The sequence below is a fragment of the Tyto alba genome, unplaced genomic scaffold, assembly GCF_018691265.1.
Source record: "Tyto alba isolate M040663 unplaced genomic scaffold, T.alba_DEE_v4.0 Super-Scaffold_5, whole genome shotgun sequence".
Classification (NCBI taxonomy): domain Eukaryota; kingdom Metazoa; phylum Chordata; class Aves; order Strigiformes; family Tytonidae; genus Tyto; species Tyto alba.
The window spans coordinates 20,036,269-20,057,089 of NW_024881326.1; the positions used below are offsets into that span (position 1 = coordinate 20,036,269).

The window sequence follows — 20,821 nt, forward strand, 5'->3', positions numbered from 1 at the left end:
GTGAACGAGCAGTTGGCATCTGAGGGTGAATTTGCTGTCACTGAGAACCGGCTCCTCTTGCCCGTGTCCCATACCACTCACGGGTGTCCCACGCTGCCAGAGCCCAGGAACCCTACTGTAATTAGGGTCTTTCCACGATTCTGGGCTGAGCTTCCCAGTTGTAGTAACCTCAAGCCCATGCCTCACAGACCTCATTAAAAAAAAAAAAAAAAAAAGCTTTTCAGAGCTCTAATTTTCATCTCAACACCACCAGGCTAACTAGAAAGCTATATTTGTACTGGCAGAGACCTTAATTTGTATACAGAAACAAAACAAAAATAAAAATTAAACATATGAATTCTATTGCTGAAAAACATCCTTTTACTAAGGGTTCAAATGTAATGACACTATCCTTTAGAATAGCCTCATGTGGGTGTGTGCCTACCGAGAGCCGTGAGAGGAAAATAAACCGCATTAAAATACAATTCCTCTAGCAGTTTCTGAGACGCAATCAAAACCTTACAACAGGGATTTTTCAGAAGAGAGGATTCTAGCTCAATAATATCTATAGATTGGGTAGTCCCAAATGGCTCATGTGGAATTTTTATTCCAACCTAAAGGTGGAAATAATCTTTACGTATACATGTGTGCGCGTATAGTCTTCACCACTGGAATAGCTGAGTGCCTCATGCTTGGATTCTTGTTCTTGTACAGCTTGTGTAAACCAGAAATTTAGGTTGCGAGGCAGAGATCAAAACACAGGAATTTGTAGGCACCCTCTCTAGCTGGTTTTGATAGCAGGCTGCTCACCACAGGTCACCTCCCACGACAGACACTCTGCAGAGCCACTGGTGTAGGGACAAGGGGAATCCAGCTGAGGTAACGTATGAGAGTCCTCAAAATGCTGTTGGCTATGCTTCTCACCAAAGGGCTTTAAAGAAACTGAAGGGTGATGGTGCTACAGTAAAGAACTTACCTTGAAATAACAACTGTTCAATAGAAGCAACACTAAAAAAGGGAATAAATGGTCAGTACTCGCAGTGGAGGAGGTTATCTGCAGGGATCTGTACGGCTCAGGGCTGCCCAACATATCTGTATTTGAAATGGGAAAAGCACTGCTTTGGTCTGCAGATTCTAGACATGTTCAACTGGAAATGATACATAAGGAGTACAGATGTAACCGCAGCTGCGAAAGGGCTCCCATCCAAGAAGCCATTACCTGGGCTGGGATTCCCTACCCCTGGGAAAGCGATAACTAAGAAGGCTATAAAATCAGGAATGTCATGTAGAGAAAATAAAGGGGACAATTATTTACTGTTTCCCACAATACAAGAAACAGGAGACATTACTGTCTGGAAATAATTAGTAGCAGGTTCAAAAGAAACTGAAGAAAGCACTTTTTCCCATGCTGCATAGTTGAACTAAAACACAACTGCACCCAAAATGCCTTCTGCTGGCACACAGTGGTGTCAGACACTGAAGTCCAAGGGGTAGAAGCTTTTTTTTTATATTAAATAGAAATGTGTCAGAGAAGATTCCCCAGGCACATGTGGGCATGGGCTTAGCCAAGCCTTCAGAAGACAGCATTTGCACGATTGCCCCTCCATCAAGTCCAGTGCCCTGAGCAAATCCCATACATTCACAGCTTCAGCAGTGCAAGGACCTCTGAGGTACCATAAGAAATCCTCGTCCCTCAGTCTTTGTCTCTCCAAGTCCCTGTGTGTGATTGGACACAATTACTTTCACCTGATCATCCGCCAGGCTTTGGTCAGCCTGCTCCAGTGACGTTTTCACTGACCAGAACATCTACAAATGGAGAGCAAAATATTAGTAGGATTACACTCCAAAAACAAATCCTGAATACCCATCACATCTAGTATTTTCTGTCTTATCCAGCTAGAACTGCTATGATGGTCTTCTGTGGTGAAGATACGGGGAGACCCTGGGAGTATTCTCAGATGACATTCATGAATTTTTCAATCAGATCTACTTCTGCTGGCTAGGCTCACCATTGCACATGACTCACTCCTGGAACGTTAGGAAGCATGAAGCAGAAAAACATCCATAAAGGATTAGATCACAATCCCAGTGACAGCACTGATGATTACTAAGGGGGGCAGAAAAAAGGCTCGTATTAAAGATTTTTGCTCGGGTGAGTATTTTGTGGCATTTAAAATTCTTTGAAGACTAAGTCTGTGTTAAAAGATACCCTTGCTCAGAAAAAGACAACCTTTGGCCGGTATTATATGATACAGCTATGTGGCCATCTGGATTTTGCCTTTAATCATTTTCATTGATTCAGAGGCATTTTAAAATGCTTAACTTACTACAGGGGGGTTAAATTTCAGATCAGTGTTGTCTTTGCAGAACTGCTCTGTCTTGAACCATGGCTGAGCAAACCCCGTGCAGTGGCAGCGAGGGGCTGGGGCAGCGAGGGGCTGTGCCGGGCTGGCGCTGGAGCTGGCCCCTCTCCGATTCAGGCAGCTACTGACAGCGCCCTCTCAAAGCTTGTTGTGTTAATTCTGCTTGCAGCCTTCAAGGTCTCAGATGTCTTACATGGCACAAGGTCTTTGTACGTTAAATTCTTCTACTGGCAACAGCAAAGACAGCTCCACTTACCGTCTTCTTGGCGACTTCTTAACTAGAGCCAAACAGCTGTAGGGTGAGTTGGTTGGGTTTGTGGGTGGTTGGCACCTGCTTCCCCTCCACGTCCATGCAGTGCAGTCAGACAGCCCGTACCACGCTTATTGTCCACGTCACTTGAATGGCTGCGTGCTGCAGGGGCAGCCTCGCCTTGGCCACTCTGCTCCTCCTCCTCATCCCGGGAGCTCTGTGTGCCGAGCAGGCACTGCATGGAGCCAGCCCCTGCTTTATAGGGCACAGCAGAAATCTGCCAGGTGTGCTGCTGGGAACTATCCTCTTGTGCTCAAACATAATCAGCCACAGGCTCTTGCTAAATTATCTGCTTCGTACAGTGAAGGTGAACTTCTCCTTCACATCCCTCGACATGATTACCCGGCTTAGCCTGGCCTCCCATCCCAGGGGTTTTCTTCCCCCCGCCGTGCCAAGCCTTCAGAGCATGTTCAACTGCAGGCTTTGGTTGAGGATTGCTCCTTCTCCTCTGCTCCTGTCCACCGCTTTGCAAGAAGCCCCTACAGAGGGGATATTAGTTCAATCCCCTGGTGCCTCTTTTCCAGTGCTTGTGCAGGAAACGATGCTAATTACTGCGTTACATCCTGCAGCTTGAAAGGAATTCGCAATGAAGCCGACAGAGTTGGACTGAACATGGCATAAGAAAGTGAAACTTGACTGTCAGCAGAGCCATGACGACACCACAGGACATAATTCAGCCAAACACATCTGCCACCATGGGTCCTTTTCCCCATAGTAAAAGAAGTGAAGATTTAGTGATAAGCCACAGCCTTGCATTGGCAACAAGATGTACAGCTCTTCCTGGATGTAAGGGGTTGCTGAGGATAAACCATAAAGGCTTCTGCTAAATTACATGTGGACAGATCTCAACCAGGATTGTAGTTTTCCTTCTGTATTTTGGTACAAGAGATACTGTTTTACAAACCTGGAATGGGAAAAAGTGCTTCCTCCTTCCAAGCTGCACACAGTTACTAAAGCTTTGTTGTTCCCTTAAATAGCTAACATCAAAAATTCTGAAATCAATAGGAATTATCATTTCCCCAAGCTTTCAGGGCTGTTCTACAGGGGTAAATTGTTGGCTGACGTGTAAAAAGGCAGCAAACCTTAAAATAATTTTAGGAGATTCTTCCTCTTTTCCTGCAGCCTCAGAACATGCATTTAGGGATTAGCATCCAGGACACCTATCATGACAGTCTTTAACAAGGATCGATAGAAGGAGAAATGCATAATCGATACATTGATGAGAGCAACTTGACCTTTCCACAAGAACTGAAGGGACAAGGAAGCATTTAAAAGTAAGTTTTGGTAAGTTTTCATAAAATGAATTTCAAATTTGCAGAAAGTTCTCACCTATATATAGATCAGGACGGGGGAGCAGACATCAAACAACTTCATATGCAAAGGACCTCTGGCCAGCTTCTGGCCCAACTCCACCGTGCAGCCCATCTCCCAGCTTATTTGAACAGCAGCCCAAGGTGAAAATAAAAGATCAAGTAGGGAAAAAAAGTCATAACAGTCTCCTGCTGTGGATGCAGAGAGCTCTCAAGCAGGCCAGGCCTCCTCACCCACGCAGCAGGGTGAGCATCACGCTGGCAGGAGCTGGGGCTGCCGCTGGCCCAGCACCCCCTGCCCCCGGAGGGACAGCCTGCGAGGTGCCTTCGCCTCCTCAGCAGAGGAAAATGCAGAAATGGAGGCAAAACTCTGCACCAGCAGCTCTAGAGCTGCTACAGCAGCAGAAAGGCAGGGGTGACCTTGATGCTTCGAGAAGGCACTCTATCGCTGTGGTGCCCAGGGCATCAGCAGAATAACTCCCTCGAAGAAGTACACAGCTAATTAATTCCCCACGTACTGTGCTCTGTACGTGCTGCTGAGCAGCCGCCACTGCAACCAGAAATTAGTCCAAGTGTGAATATGACCAAATAGTCAGGACCTGACTTATCTTTCGCCAACCCCCGGCCACCCATCATTGTGGCAGCACCAGCCCTAATGAGAATTTATGACAAGTTACCAGCCAGAGAAGCTCACCTGTGCTGGAGGATGGGTCGTGAACCAGGACCTGGGCTTCTCCTTTGCTTAGAGGGCAGGCATGCATTTTGCTTCTCCTGGGGAAAGGGATAAATGGTGCTAGTGTAAATCAGATCATGGAAGCGCTCGGTCTGCTTCATGCACCCAAAACACTGTGTTCCCCAAAATCCACGGCCAAACAGTATATGGGAGCAGGTCATGGCAGTCCCTCCCCAACAGCTCCTTTCGCCAGGAGTCAGCACCCTTTGCTGTGAACCCCTGGGCTTAGCTTTCCTCTCCTGCCTGCTGTACATGGGAACCCACGCAGAGATGAAGCCAGAGATATGGTGATCTTCATGACGGTAGGAGAGGACCTGCATGGAGCATCTCATGTCTACCTGGGTACGGCCAGGGGCTCAGCCAGCAATCTGAACAACATTCCAGGAGATCTAACTGTAGTAGCAATCAGAGTGAGGAACTGTATAATCTTTCCCTATAGGTGATTTTGCATGCAATTATATAATTACTGCTTTCAAGATTGGCATAAAAGCACCACAGAACTGTGCCAAGCTGAGCTCAAGTCTTAAAAACACTTGGAAACCTTTGATACAGATAAGAGGTGGGACAGACTCATATCTGCAGCGCTTGGAGGGGACTCCGTGACAGAGGCTCAATTTTTTACTCTGATGCAGATTTCCTGGATAGTACCAAATATATAATTTATTCCCATTTGCAAAATGGGAATAACTTATTTCTATTAATTTGCAGCAGCACTGTAAGCTGCTGGAGGCAGCTGTATGTTGCCCAGTACAACAGGAGGTCTAGCTCCATTAAGATAAAAACTTCAGCATTAATAAGTGTTGTCAACGTAGGACTTGTATGACATGCTCAGACTTCGAAAATTCCTAACAAATTCAGCAAAGTACAAGTCTCTGTCTTGCACTGACAGTATATTTGGTTTAAAACCTATTATAGACAGATAAATAGATATTACAAAGTATATGTTATATATACATACATATATATACACACACACAGAGAGGGCTTTTCTTTAAAGCATCTGTTACATTTCTTTTTTAAAAAAGCTACTACTTTTCCTGTGAAACTTCAAACCCAGAACCAGGTATTTTAAAGCAAGGAAATTATGACCAAAGGTATAAATATGTCTTAGCATACCACTGACTGACAACATGAGCTTCATTTTCATGCTTTATAACACTGCCTGAATCACTAAATATATTTCTGTTCTTGTAAGACAGCATTCCACATAACTTTTATTTGTGAATAAAAGGCAGAAAGATGCACACACACTGCTGGAATCAGGAATAAATTATTTCGGCAGAGTCCATTATTCTGGGAAGCAGTCGGAATACCAAGCCAGCAACATAAATGCACACCAAGACTAATGCTAGTCCATCACTGGCTTCTGCAACATTTGTCCCAGACTCCCATGTTCCCTCTGCTGAGCCCAGGTCAAAGCACCATCAGTGAGAGTCCTCCCATTGCCACCCCAGGCCCTGGGTCCAGCACCGAGGGGCCCATTCTGCTGCCACGTGTTAAGCAGCAGCCCCACTCTTGGGTTTCAACCCACCAACTTGGTGGGTTTCAACCCCTTGACCATCGTCACAAGGCAATTGCTGCTGTGTGCTGAGTTGTGCCAACACCCAGCAGAGCCAGTGCCAGCGCTCTCGTTGCACACCTCGGCACGCACAGCCCCATGGACACCTCAAACAAGGAGCACTGGGAAGGGTTGGGATCCCTTAGGATTAATAGCAGACCTTTCCCTGGGGCTGAGGGTGCATATTGGTGGTTTTGAATTAAAAATGGGAAGCAGTTAAGGAGGACAGTGCTGGAAAAATACTTTTTTCATCTAAATATGCAAACAAAAGTATTCTTTAAAGAATACTGAATGATAGTCAAGAGGAGCACCAAAACATCATTCAGTCACTCTGCTTTTACGTTACATTCCCTTTTACACAAGTCAGGGCCCCCACCAAGCCTGCCCAAGGCAGAAGTCACAGGTGGCTCTGCCGCGCTGCCCAGCACTGCTCTGACACCCTTGGGTGCAAGCTGCTGGCTGGCCCGAGAGCCCCACAGCCCCCGGCAGCGGCTCTGCTCAGGCCCCAGGGCTGCAGTTCTGGCTCCAGCTCTTTTCCTGAGATTTGGTGTAACCCCACTGACGGCAGCTGACCTGATGGCTCTGTCCAGCCACACGCGTGCCAGGGACCCCCCAGCTTTGATTCCCATTGGGACTGCTTGATTTGCACAAGCTTTGGGCACAGAATGGATGATGCATCCAAGCAGCGCCCAGCAATGTCAACTAGTGACAGTGACATATGGAGTCAGGTCCTCATTGCTACACCTGCATTGTAATCCACATTCATCTTTCATTGAACGTGATAACAAACCCGACTGATCTACATCTATCATGCCCAAAGGTGAATGTGCAGTGATCTCCATTTGGTGTCCACCTTCTTCCAGCCATGATACTGAAGGTCAAAAAAAGCTATGGGCAATATGTACAAGAGTGCTGCCTGGGTTTATAAGGCCTAAATCCTGTTGTCTGAGGTATTTGTGATCATTTATTTCAAATGCTGCTCTGGTTCTGAGGACTATATAAATAATCATAGTGACCACATCTTTCCTGTCTATCCACTACTTAAATGCCTTTTTCACTTCAGCCTTCCCATCAGCAAAGGATACCTTCAGGGTATCCTCATATTTCTAAATATTCCAGAAACTGCAGATGATTTACTCTCACGATCCTAATGTAGCTCAATCCATTCTCATTTTCTATTCATGACAGCAGTAGTTTGCTAAAGAACATCGGCTCCTATCAGTTCATATCGTTCATGACAACTTTACAGTATCTGATATAATTTCTAATTTTTGTGCCTTGAATGGCAATGTGCATCCCAGCAGCTGCGTGTTCCAGGGAAGCGCGAAGGCACAGTCTGCATCCTGCCACCAGATGGTTCTCCATATGGACACAGCAGAGGAGGACATACTGGTGCTGCATCACCAGCGGCAATCCAGGCCCTTCCCCCTCACCATATTCTCCCTAAAGTCTGTACATGGTGTTGGGAATGGTATAGCCCAAGTTCTCCGTTCATTTCTGCATGTTACATAGACCTAAAATGTGGTGGAGGCCACTTCACTTGGTGCCTTTTTCTGCTACAAGGAGTTGCAGGCAAGTATGACAACCCTATTTCTGTGCACTCTCCCCCAAGCTGGTTTTCTGAACTTGCGCTGTTTCCACTTTGCCTGCGAGCTCCTGTGCACCATCAGTGGAGTTATAAACTCCATGTGGAGATAGATGGCATTTCTCCAGGGACATATGTGTCCCAGTATAGTTTGGAGGCCACAGACCGGCTGCCATTTGGGTGGTGTAGAAAACCAAAGCCCTGCCTGCTGCCGGCCAGAAAAGATCCTGTCCACTGCTTGTTCTGCCAGTGCAGAAGAGGGCATCCCAGGGTACTAGCCAGATCCCAATTTCTGTAATTACTTATTGACCCAAACATCTTCACTTGTACCTTCAGGTAGAAAATCTGTTTGACATTCTGGAGAAGAATCATCCAGACAGGATGATTGGACTGTCACCAAGGAGTTTATTTTTCAGTGAAGTAACATACCCATCCCTGCATGAACTATGGATCTGACAACCCTGTTACTGGAAGGCCCTCAGTGCACTTCCACAATGGTTACTCACTTCCACTCACAAGCACTGGATTAGTTTTCACTTTCATACACACATACCAGGACTTGTACACCCAAGTTTCTTACAGAACCTATGCTACAAAGTACATTCCACATCCCTCTTTCTCCGCTTCCCTGCAGCTGATGGCACTAAACACAAAGAGATATCAGCAAAGTACGTGCCTGGAGGCTGGGCTCAGAAGAGGGACATGTTTACCTTTTTGCTGTATAAGGAAACAGAGCATCTTCTGAGCCACTGGCACCCGGCAAAGCTTGTTAATAATATATATGCATAGATGAGCTTTCCTTTAAAGTAAATACCAGGGGTCACCAGCACAATGACCACTTCAAGAGGAGGACAGTGGTACAACCAGCATCAACTATTCCAAAATCCTGATACATGACCTCAGAACGCTTGAGTTCAGCTAAATAAGTATAAAGAAAATAAATGTTGGGCTCTGACTTCCTTCCCTATTCCTGAGCCTTGAGGATGCATTTCTTCTTGGGTACAAGAGTTCTTATGCAATCTCATCTACATGTATTTGTTGTAACCACGCCATCCCCTGGTGCAGGAGCTGGGGTGCACCCATGGCTGGCTCAGCAGCTCCAACCCCCCTGCAAGCAGCTGCTTTAGTGCCATGAGGAGAAAACATCATCTGCTTCAACCATCAGAACTACTGCTGACCCCTGCCCAAGCCTGATCCACTCGTGTTTTGCTCATTGATACTTGATGGGCTGCCAAGACAACGCAAGCCTGGAAGCAATGCATGGTCCTCTGTGAGGGGCTCAGGGAGGGGGAAAGGTCCCAAGAACCTCCCGTGCTAGAGAAACTGCTTTGGACCTCATCCAAAATCCCACCAGGCAGAAAAACAGCCCAACGACTCAGCACCGACTCAGGATAGCTTCCCCATGAAAAGGGGCTCCCGACCTCAGTACTGTGGTCCCGTGATTCCCACCGCCCCCTGAGCGCTCAGGGAGCAATCCAGTCATTAGGTTCCCTTTGATCTTTTCTAGAATAAAAGGCTAAAAAAGAACAGATTGTTTTCTTTAAAAGGAAGGCGAGGAGGGGAAGGAGTGAGGGTGAGGAGGAGAGAAATTGGTCTGCTAGGTTCATCTCAACCACAAGAAAAAGTCTTTTTAACTTCTCTTAATGAGGACTTCTTTTTCCAGATACTACCTAATTATTGCAAATTGCTTCATCTTTTAATTGTTACTGCAAGGCAACTAAATATTGTTACATTGATTGCTCAAGAGCGGATTGTTAATGGCTTTAATCATTTGATAATCCAGTAATACAATCAATGCAATTCTGCACCTTGTAGGAATAATTTTTGGATCCACATGCTAGGAAACATATATTGCCTTACCATATGTCAGCCTCCGTGGGCCGGATTCTGCCAGCCTTCCTCAAGTGCAGCTGTACTCTCCCACAAAACTAGTCCTGCAGATTTCCGTGGGAACACCCAAGTAGCAATGACTCCTTTTATACAGGTCTGGCCAAATGGGGGTAGGAAAAGGGGAAGCCTATAGATTTGGGCTCTGCCTGACAGAAGGATGGTCTGTTGATGTGGAAGAGAGGAGATAAGTTCTCAACTGTGCAACAATCACTGGGGCTGGGCTCCTGCTACGGCATGGAAAATAATGCTGTAGAGCACATTTTCTAAGGAGGGTCCTGCAGCTCCAGAGCTGACACAGATGACACAAACTGCCGGCTGCTTGGAGAGAAGGGAGGTGGCAGAGGACTCTCTTCCAGAGGCCTCCAGAGATCAGTCATGTGCTGATCACATACCATAAGTGTCAGAGCTACTTGATCAGCAAGGCAGGACATCAGAGGGGAGCTGTGTTTCTGTCAGTGGTTTGAGCCTGGTCGGCAGCCAACCACCACACAGCCACTCTCTCTCCCTTCTCTTCCGGCAATAAGAAGGGACAGAGATCCAGGCCTGGGGTTTGAGATAGAACTGGGATGGGGAAAAAATCCCCCTTTATGGGCACGAGCAAAAAGGCAGACTTGTTAGGGGAAGAAAAAAAGAACATACATTTATTACAGACACTAACAACACGTAACAGAGTAGGACAGTAAGAAGCATTGCCACACCTTGAGAACACCTTCCCCTCACCCCTCCCTTCTTCCCGGGCTCAGTTCTGCTCCTGATATCTCTACCTCCTCCCCCAGTGGCACAGGGGCAGGGAATGGGGGGGGCAGTCAGTGCTGCCACTTTCTCCGTCTTCAGTGGGGGGAGCTTCTGGAATTTCTTCACCTTTCTCCATCGTGGTCCCTCTTTCACAGGAGACAGTCCTCCATAAACTTTCTCTGACATAAGTCCCTCCCACGGGCCGCAGCATTCTCTACACTGCTCCACTGTGGGTCACCAACTTTCTCTGACTGGATTCCCTCCCACGGCTGCAGCCCTTCCCGAGCTGCTCCGGCGTGGGACTCCCCCGCATGCTGCAATCCTCCCAGCGCTGAATTACAGCAGCAGGGCTGCCTTTTCCCACAAGACCCCGGCCTTCTTTGGGCACAGCACCTTGATCAATCAGGCTGAAGCCACAGGCCATAAATCAATGTCTGCTCCACCATAGATCTCCATGGGTGGCAGGGGGGGCCGCCCTGCCGTCTCACCACAGGATACAGGGGGGTCTCTGCTCCGGCACACCTCCCCCCTCCTTTCTTCCTCCGTTCCTCCACTGACCTTGGTGTTCACGCAGCTGCAGCAACTCCTCCTCACAAGTCCTACATGCACGTCACCACATCCCTTCTTAAATATGTTATCGCAGAGGCGCAGCCAATTGGCTCAGTTTCCAAACAGAAGTGGAGCTGACTTGGAGCTGGGGGAGCTTCGAGAAGCTTCTCACAGGGGGCCGCCCCGATAGCCCCCTCCCCTGCCACCAAAAAACTCCACCACTCACTCAACCCAGGACAGTTTCTTACTTTCATGCCTCTGGTCTCCCTGTTGCTTGGGACTGATCATGACAGTTGAGGTCTGGCATAGCTGGATCCAGGGCATCTCTGCAGCCTCATTCAAAAGTAGTGGGACCAATTCTGTATTCTGTAGGGAGTCCCAAAAAAGAAAAACAGGCTGTTGGGAGGGACAGCTCTTACACTGGTGTGAAAATAACAGCATTTGGCTCTTGAGTAGTATTTAGCCCTCACTAATGGAATCTCAACGTCCTTGGCTTTAAGGCCCTTCATTATTCTGTTGGTTTCCTGAAGTTTGCCTGCACCAGAGCTTGGCTCAGGCAACCTGCACAGGTATGTGGCCATCTTCACTGCGTAGCTGCTTCTGGGCTAGTATTCCCACTGACTGCTTGGCCATGTGGAAAGCTGAACCCAGGCCTAAGCACTGATCCAGGAGAGGCCATTGCTCCTCGCGCAGGGAGGGAAGAGGCCTCCCCAGTTCAGATGCCCACCAGTACCTGCCAGCATGGCCCCATGTGCTGGTGACACGGAGAGAGGAGAACAGGGGGTATGTGTGACATCCAGGGAGCCTTGGAGAGGTTCAGACAAGTGTGCAGCAGGAGTAAGAGGCGGAGATGCAGACGATGCTGCCAGCCAGGAAGAGCTCTGCCTGGAATTGGAGATGGTGGGAAGAGGTGTTTCTGCCCAGTAGACCAGAGACTTTGGCCACATCACTCTCAGCCAGATTTCTGGCTTCTGACTGAACACTTCTGGAAGCTCAGTTGTTCACCAGGGATGCTGGACAGGACAGGATGGGTGGGACAGGTCAGGCCACCCTTTCTCCTCACTTTGCCTGATCCCCCCATCCAACTGGGAGCAGTTCTCACTGGGGGTGTCCCTAAAATGCAACTTTGAGGCATAAAAACAGCACCGGAGGGTGAATTCTTTCAGAGTCACTGGGAGAGAGGGGAGGAGGAGCATCACCAGACACAGACTCAGTCAAAAAAGTCAGTTCTGACAGACAGCAAGGAGACTAATAAACTAAAGAGTTGCTTTGATTTAGTCTTCAAGGAAAAGGAGACAATTAAGAGGCTGTGTAATTCAATACCAGTTAGCAGGAAAAGGAGCTGTCAAAGGCCTCAAAGGCTCCAAAAGGAGCACCGGCGCACAGATACCCCGCAGAGGAGCGGAGCAGCCGGGCACAGCCACGCTCACCCTTCGGGGCTGGAGGGACCAGCGCAGGTGAGGTGACCCATGGTCTGTCCCCAGGATCTCGGGGAGGATGAGGGAGGGCAAGGGGAAGAACAACCCCTTTCTCAGGAGGGCAAGGGGAGATCAGGATAATCATAGGTCAGCTTCCCTTTGTTTTTAACGCTGGACAAAACGAGAGGGCATTTAACAAAGTGTGCAGGAGGAGTACCCACCACAAAACTAAAAAGATTATGTTGAAAGCCAGAGAAGCCCCATCCAGAGCAAAGCTTGCCAGAGCAATTTAGCCCCAACTTTTCTAAAACAGCCTCAAGATCAGTAGGATTCACTTTTATTAACTCTTTATTTAATCATGTGCTGGGGACATATTTCCCATCAGTGGTCAAGGGACAGGCTGATGTTCACTACCCAGGGATCCGTGGTGTCAGCCGGAACCAAAACCAAGGGGATGCCCCCAGAAAATGCTGACCTTGGGGACTTCTCTTGCAATGGCAAATGGAGCCGTATCCAGCGCTGGCAAGTAGCAATCAGGTAAAGCAGGAGTGCGAAATGCAAGCGGGTTCTGGCAGTCAGAAGCATGTAACTGAATTAGTCAGATTTTTTTTCTCTGTCACCTCTCCTTTTTCTTAAAGACAACTTCTATCCCCAACAGAGTGAGGAAAACCTGCTAAAGATAAGCTCTTTTGAGGGGCTGAGCAGCTGGTTGCAAGGCGAGACTACCCAGGTGCTGGAACAGCTAGAGGAGTGAGATGCTACCACCCATCCTGGAGCCGGGGACTTGACCCTTTGGGTCATCCCCTTGCTCTAGGGACCAGCCTCATTGCCTCATACCAGCTTTGTACAGTCCCTGCCTCTGCAAACTGCCCACCTTTATGCTCATGATTAATCAGAGGCCGCAGGACTCCAGGCAAGTCGCTTGTTGATTTGCCTTCCCAGAGCAGGCCCAGAGAGCTGCTGAACAAAACCCTCATTTTACAAGTCCAAGCCCCCAGCCTGTCAAGGGTGCTGGGTGGGAAAGCTCTGGGGAACGGGGGAGTCTCATTACATGATCAAGGCCTTGGAGGTTTTTTTCACAATGCAATATGATATTTTAACTTCAGACTTTACACAAATCCTGCCCATTGTTATTGGCAGCTCATCAACAGACCAGGGCTCAGAGGCCATCATGTCAGATACTATATCTATCACTAGGAAAATCCTCAGGCGGGTGGCTGGAGCTACACAGATCATAATTTTTATTATCAAAACATCATATGGCTCTTCACATGGTGTAAATAAGATGTACTACAAGAACAAAGATGTGCTGCTGATTAAAAATACATGTGCACGTACCTCAACAGTTCAGAGTCCAGTGGGCAGAAATGTTAAGTGGGGTCCCACTGAGTGCCCTGCAAGGTCAATACAATTCAATAGTTTTATTAACAACTTGGAAACCAGACCAGGGGTATGCTAATCAAATCTGAACATTTTACCGGGATGGGAGGGTAGCAAATAATTTGCAGGACAGAAATAAAATACAATACGAGCTTGATAAATTAAAGAAGTGGCCTGCAATCAATACAAAGAGATTCAGCAGGACAAATGCAAAAGATTAACACATAGGAAGGAATAAACAAAAGGACAGAGGCTGTATGGAGATATTTGGCCAAACAGCTATACAGCAGAGAGTGGTCTGGGGGGGATGATCGATTGAACAGAAGTCAATAACATCAGGCTGCTGCAATCCAGCAAGGCAATTATTCTGCTCTTCCCAGCACTTGTCAGGCTGCTGTTTGAAGCAGCACGCCCAGATCTGGGCATCATGTTGTAACAAAGACAGACAAGCCAGAAGGAGTTCAAAGAACAACAAAAAATGCCAAAAAATTTGGAAAACAGAGATATTTGTATGAGCATGAAAAATGAACTGCAAGTGTGAGACCTGACTCTGCTTTTGTTCCCTCCCACAGCCAGGACCCTGCTGAGGCTGGAGGAGTTACAGCTCCAAGAAACCGAGGCTGGTCTGGGGTTGGTGTCAGACGCAGCATGGGGAGAGACATGCTAAATATCAGGATGCTGCAGATGGGCAAAAGGGATACAACAGAGATGCAGGGATTAATTAGGGCTCATTTTGCCCTTGGTGAAATTGCAGCATTGGGCCAAAGCTCCAGCAGAGAAAATTTAGGGGAAATTTGACTCTGTAGTGTTTCTGAAAATTCAGGCAATGAAAAAGCAATAAAAGACCAGAACCCTCCCCTTGGATGGAGCTGAGACCAACCAGAACACCAGCAAATAGAAGAAAAAGAAGAAAAGCATGCAGTGCCCAAAGAAGCCTTTAAAATCACTCCATTTGGAAACACTCTACCTGCCTCCCTGCCGTGTCTGAAACAAGCCCCATCACACCCAGCTCCCGCAGACCCTCCCGAGCAGGGGTGCCTCCCCACATTGCAGAAAGCCCAAGGCACCCAGCAACCCCACAGAAACTCAAGACTGAGGCTCAACCACCCCCCTATAGAAGTAATGCACTACACATACACTGCTCCCCCCACCGCCATCAGACCTGGATGCAATTAAAGTAGAAACGAGGTCTCCACCCTTCCATGATGGCTCAGAACTGGGAAATCAAAGCTACTTGGCTGCCACTGGAGCAAGGACCCACAGGAGCTCCCTCCACCCCAGAGGGTTCTCCCAGCACTGAGAGATGGAGGAGGGAGCAGGAGCTGGAGGAAGGCAGTGCCTGGAGAAGAGCCAGAGCATCGCTCAGTGCTCCAGCACGGAGATGGAGGTCTGTGACTCTGCAGCACAGTGTGCAGTCTCCTGCCAAAAGCCCAATTGCACCATCTGCCAAATTAATATTCCTATTTTTAATATCTCGTTTAAAGGGAAACATTAAGGGGAAAGACAGAGAGAAAAATAGAACACCACCATGCTGATTAGGTTTCTCAGCTCTGTAAGGAATTACACCAGACAGTGGCTCTGCTTCTTTCCTGTCCTCCTGTGATCAATCCTCTCTCCAGAGGTGCAGGGCTGCTGGGTCGAACACAGGGAAATGCACCGCTGAACACCATGCTGCTGCTGCCACTGCCACTTAGCAGGGAGAGGAGAGGATAGCAGGGAGGTTGGAGAAGATGAATCAACATGGTTCATTTCTGTGTGAGGAGCTGTTGCCCTGTCCTATTTCCATCCTGGAGGCAGCCCCTGCAATCTTGCTCCTCCTGGAAGACACATAGGAACTGCACCCTAAATGTGAAATAAAAAGGGGTGAAAGTGGAGGAGAGAGACAGAGAAAGGTGGGAAATCCCTCCGGTGAACAGAAATGAAACGCACAAGCCCCGTGTCAGAAAGGAGGCAGCCCGTGGAGTGGGCAGCAGCGGTTGATGCTGAATTAGCAGAGGAGCACAAACAAGAGGCAGATGCTGGGAGCTGCAGCGGCGTTAGCCACTGTGGCAGGGCCTGATCCTGGCTCCCGGCCAGCTGCGGGGTCCCCCTTCCAAATGTGGCACCTCCTGAGGCTCGCCCAAGCACCTCCCAGGCTGAAGAGCAGCCACCGCTGCTGATGCTAATGGAATTAAACATTAATATGCTAAACAGAACGAAGAGTGAGAGAGGGGCTTGGGTTTCTCTAGGCAGAAGACATGTCTGAGGTTAATGCCTGCCAATTCTTATTTGCTCTGGGATGTCAAAATCCATGTCCTTATTAGCCAGCCCATTAGTCCCCCGAGGCTAGTAGCCCATTAGTCCTGTCCTGGTCCTCACCAGCACTTAAGGATCTCAAAGAGACTTGCTGTCCCCGCTGGGCAGAGCATTTATAGCCGAACTGTTCCCACCCGGCACCCCCAACCAGGAGCCCTGGCAGGGGATCAGCCCACACTTTCTGAGACTGGGCCAGAGGCATTACAAAGCCAGCCTCAAACAAAGTGCTCAGGGAATGCTGGTTTTAGCTCTGCCACCCCGGTTTGGTGTCAAGTGGGATCATCCTGCCACGTTCTTTGTGCGATGAAAGGCGAGATGGGCTTCCTCACCTTCCTCTTCCTCCTCCAAAACGTTTTGGGTCTGCTCTGATTCTCTTATTGTTGACTTTACGCTATGGATCCTACGGGACAGGAAACCTGTCTCCTGATTGCCTATAAAACACCACTTTGTACATAATTAATACTAATAATTAGCAGGCATAACTATTAGAGACAAAAGATTACCAAACCACATCAGGCTGTTAGTCCATCAAGCTCAGCATCTGTTGCGTGTATGAGCACAGGTGCAGTGAGGGATGTCTCCAGCCGTGGCTCCTGCTGACCAGGCAGCTCGGGGCACTGCAGCCCGGGGAACTTAGCACCAGCAAAACATTCCACCTGTCCACTCTTACCACTATAAATAGGGATTTGCTCTCAACAGGTTATAAAGCACTTCACTAGTGAGACCTCTTTCATCATCCTCACCTTGCAGATGGGGAAACTGAGGCGCACAGGGAGCCGTACAATAGGGCTTGACCAAGGTCAGGCAGCAAGCTGGAATGTATCCCAGATTTTCTGCAGCACTCTTGTTTTCCAGCTTTAAATTAATCCTGATATAAGATTAAAAGGCTGACTAGTGCCTTCTTCACCTCTCCCAAGAGGAGAGTTACTCACTTTCATAGTTTTCCTACACTTACATATCAGGCCATGGCAGTGAAATAAATTTTCTCCTCCTGCAACCATGAGAGTAAATGGTCCAAACTCTGTTTGGAGCCACATGCTCAGTGTGGATAACTTCCCAAAGAAAGATCGCTGAAGACACCAGGATATAGATGGGAAATTTGCCCTAGGACCAGTTTCTTCTACCTCCAGAGTAAATATTTCCCCAGAAGGTCCCCTCTCTGCAGGCAGGATCCTTCCATTTATTTCTATTCCCAGACCTCAGATTTAGCAAAGCACTGAAGCAGGTACTTACCTTTAATCAAGCACATTAGTCGCCCCATTGAAGTCAATGGGACTTCTCAGGTACTTAAAGCAAAGAATGTGCTCAGAGTGTGCTGCTAAGCCAAGGGAAGTGGTGGCTGATGAAGACAGAGAAAAAGCAGTCAACAAATGAACCAGAACCATCTGCAAATGACTCCCAACTGGGCAGGCTCCTTTCTATCTCCTTATACTGCTTTGCTTGCTGAAGAATTTTTCATTATGAATACAGAGCTCCTGCTGCTGCTACTGCTTTTAAATGGTGCTTAGTAAAGCTAAACCCTCGGGGTATGCCACAGACACAGCCAGAGCTTCCCACTCGCTGCTTGGGCACTTCCAACCCCAGCGTGGAGGGCTGGTAACAGGAGGGAGGTCAAAGCACCCCCGCGCTTCGGTCCGGGTGGGGAATAATCCCAGAGCCATCATATGGCGAGAGCTGTGATGGAAACACTCCTGCTTGAGTTAGGCAAGCCCAAACTGAAACCATGGCCCAAACATACAGGTGGTGTGCTCCAGGGACAGCTGGTGTCTGTGCTACAGGGGCAAACACCATGCAGCTCTGCATCCCACAATATTATCCCATGATTGCACTTCCCTGGTCGAGTTGTAGCCTGTGTGAGGGCACCTTGAGAAATGCTTCCCCCAAAGCGTTCTCTGAAAGTCCTTCCTCATCTACTCTGCCTGCTTTGTTGAGTGGATCCCTCCACACTTGGCAAAACCAAGCGAGCAGTTCAGAACTGATCTGTGGTCAGTTAGAATTGTTAGTGTGATGTCATCGTTAACCCACGTTAAAATCTGTGGTTTGCAGATTGCTGTGGGAAGGTGGCTGTGGGCACTTGTGACTGAGGCTCTGCAGTGAGTGCTGTGCCTTGCTCAATTACCCGTAAGCCTTGGAATGAGCACCTGGTATAAACAGTTCTTTCTGAAAGCTCAAAATTCATGTTTTACAAATAAGCCCTTAAAAAGTCACCATTTTCTGCCAGTAAGCTATTATAAAATATTCACAACATTCAAAGTGAACCTGAATGCAAACCAATTCTTTCCTTTTCAGGTGAGAAGTTGCAGATGATGTTACCCCCAGCTCCAGTCCTGGGAGGCAGAGCTGTTTCCCAGCAGCTTGTGCATGCTCTCTATTGCTTTTTAAAGACATTATAGGTGGCAGATGGATTTTTATTAATTATTTCTGTTGCAGCAACACCTAAGGCTGATATGATGTTGCTCTTATACTGTGTAGGAGTAGCAAATAATGAGATTATCAGGTTGTGTACTGCCTCTAAAAGTGCTGTATTTGGGACTTGTATCATTCGTCGCAACGTACCCTGTAGACTGTATTTATCAGAGCAGCACAAAAGAAATCCATAATATTCATATGGCTGTTGCTACCTCCATGATAAGATTAGGATGGCAGTTCAGAGAAACACTTGAATGAGTATCAGTGTCCTCCCCATAAGGACCGCACACAATGTCCACCACAGACAATAAAAAATAACTATCAGCCTGCTTCGAAACGCGTCCTTGAATGGAGACAGACCTTACAGACACGCACTCACTTTGCAAACAGCCAGCACCGCCAGCGCCTTGTCCCCGTGGTGGGCTGGAGGTGAGCTCCCACAGCAGAGCTGGTGGAGCCATCCCGTGAGCGGTCGGTCCTCTTCTGCTTCAGCACAGTCACCTCTCCAGCACCCCGGACCCGTGGAGATGGAGCGAACTGCACCGAATGACGACTTCAGACATTCACAAACCAGCTGGGGAGCAGCAGCTCCACTATTATCTTCAACTGCTTCAGCCAGATACTCGCCCTTATTATCACCGATGGCAGACAAGAGATAGATATCTATTCAAGAACAGGATCCACAATGCATGAAGGCAGAGAACTGCTGACAGAGAGAATGCAGCTTACTATTTAAATCCCACTTTAAAAAAATGGCTTTTTTAATAAAATTTCCTTAGAAGAGTCTCTCTTGTGTACACAAAGCCATGGGGAAATTTCCCAAAGGGTACAGCAGAGATTACAAGATACAGCTTAGGCTGGAGCATCAGGGGGTGGATGCTTTGAACTCAGGGGGTTTCTAAAAGCACAAGGGAAATTCTTTCAGAGTCAGAGTATTTCACAGTGTTTTAATAGGGGACAAATTACTCATTTTTTTCCACCTTCTGCGGATCTGCCCAAAGAATCACAAACATTTTTCCTCCCTCAAATCATTCTCTAGTGAGAGTGATAACAATACATCCCCGATAGTCTAACTCCACCTATAGATCTCAAAGCACTCAACAAAGTTTCACAGGTTTTATGAGAGCTATTTTCCAGGGGCAGGGAGAGGTGAAGTGACTTCACTAAAGAGCTAACCTAAGTAGCTGAATCAAAAAAGACCTTATTATAGTAACACAAAAGCTTTGTTTGAGATACCACGACTTGACATCATCCCAAAAAATATAATGCTTTAGGGCATGACTCCATAGCCATTAACGTTTGTGTAAGGCTTTCCATTGACATCGGTGGAAGCTGGGTTTGCCTTTTAAAAGCTATCCCTTCATCCACTCAGACAAGCCTTTTTTTCTTCCTTCCCATTTGCAGCTGACGTTCTCCAGCCTGTTTTCTGGAAAGCGACAACTTTTCCATTTTCACATAGAGCAACTTTATTTCCATGGTACGCCAGTCTGCTTGGGATGTCATGGCATGGCTCACAGCAAACACTAACGTGACATGACAGGCAGATGCAACTCGCTGAGCTCTGCCTCGGCAGGACAAGCCAGGGAAGAAGTTTAAAGCAGCTTTTTTCCAAGGAAACGTGATGGGGAGGGAGGGGAGGAGGGGAGAGCTGAATCCCCTATTTCTGCTTCCAGGCAGAGAGACCCAAAGTTTTAAGTCCAGGTTTCACTACAGGCACATCACCATGTCCCCAGAGCCAGCGGGGACGTCAAGGGCACCGTCAGCTGAGCTGGGGACAACCACAGCATCCTGAGCCAGGGACAACCACAGCATCCTGAGCCAGGGTGACAAGTCTCTCTGCATGACTTACCAGCTCCCAGTCACACAACCGGGTTGTGTGCAAGCTCAGGTTTGCCTCTCCAAACACCCAGGAGACATCCTTTAACAGAGGGACAAAAAGAATAAATCATGTCGCCTACCCAGGCTGTAACACCTTGGAGTGATGCCAAGGCACTAAAGCACACAGGCGAGTGACAGAAAGAAGGAAACATCCCATGTCTGTGACGGTGCGGAGCGGCTCACGGGTGTCCGGGGGGGGGAGTTCATCACCCAGCTGGGATAAACCAGGAAGAGGATCTGCAGCAGGTCCCCAGGGACCCTTCTGGGGGGTCGATCGAAGCAGGAGCTGTGTGACTCCTCGTCGAGGAGCAGGGCCCAGCCACACCAGCCAGCGTGAAGAGCCCTCAGCACACATCAGCTGCCGCGCTCCGGCCACTCTGGAGAGGAGCTGGCTCAGCAAAGTGCCCTGCGAGGACCTTGGCTTTGGTC

At 48.1% G+C, this 20,821-nt stretch overlaps 1 long non-coding RNA gene across 1 annotated transcript; it reads right to left on the reverse strand.

Annotated features, from left to right (window-relative positions):
• Window positions 1-11,272: 11,272 nt before the first annotated feature.
• Window positions 11,273-15,066, reverse strand: LOC116959081. Its single transcript, XR_004405632.1, has 3 exons — window positions 14,973-15,066; window positions 13,769-13,824; window positions 11,273-11,378 (listed from the first exon to the last, which is right to left on the reverse strand). It is a non-coding gene; the product is annotated as an uncharacterized LOC116959081 (long non-coding RNA).
• Between the last annotated feature and the right edge of the window lie 5,755 nt (window positions 15,067-20,821).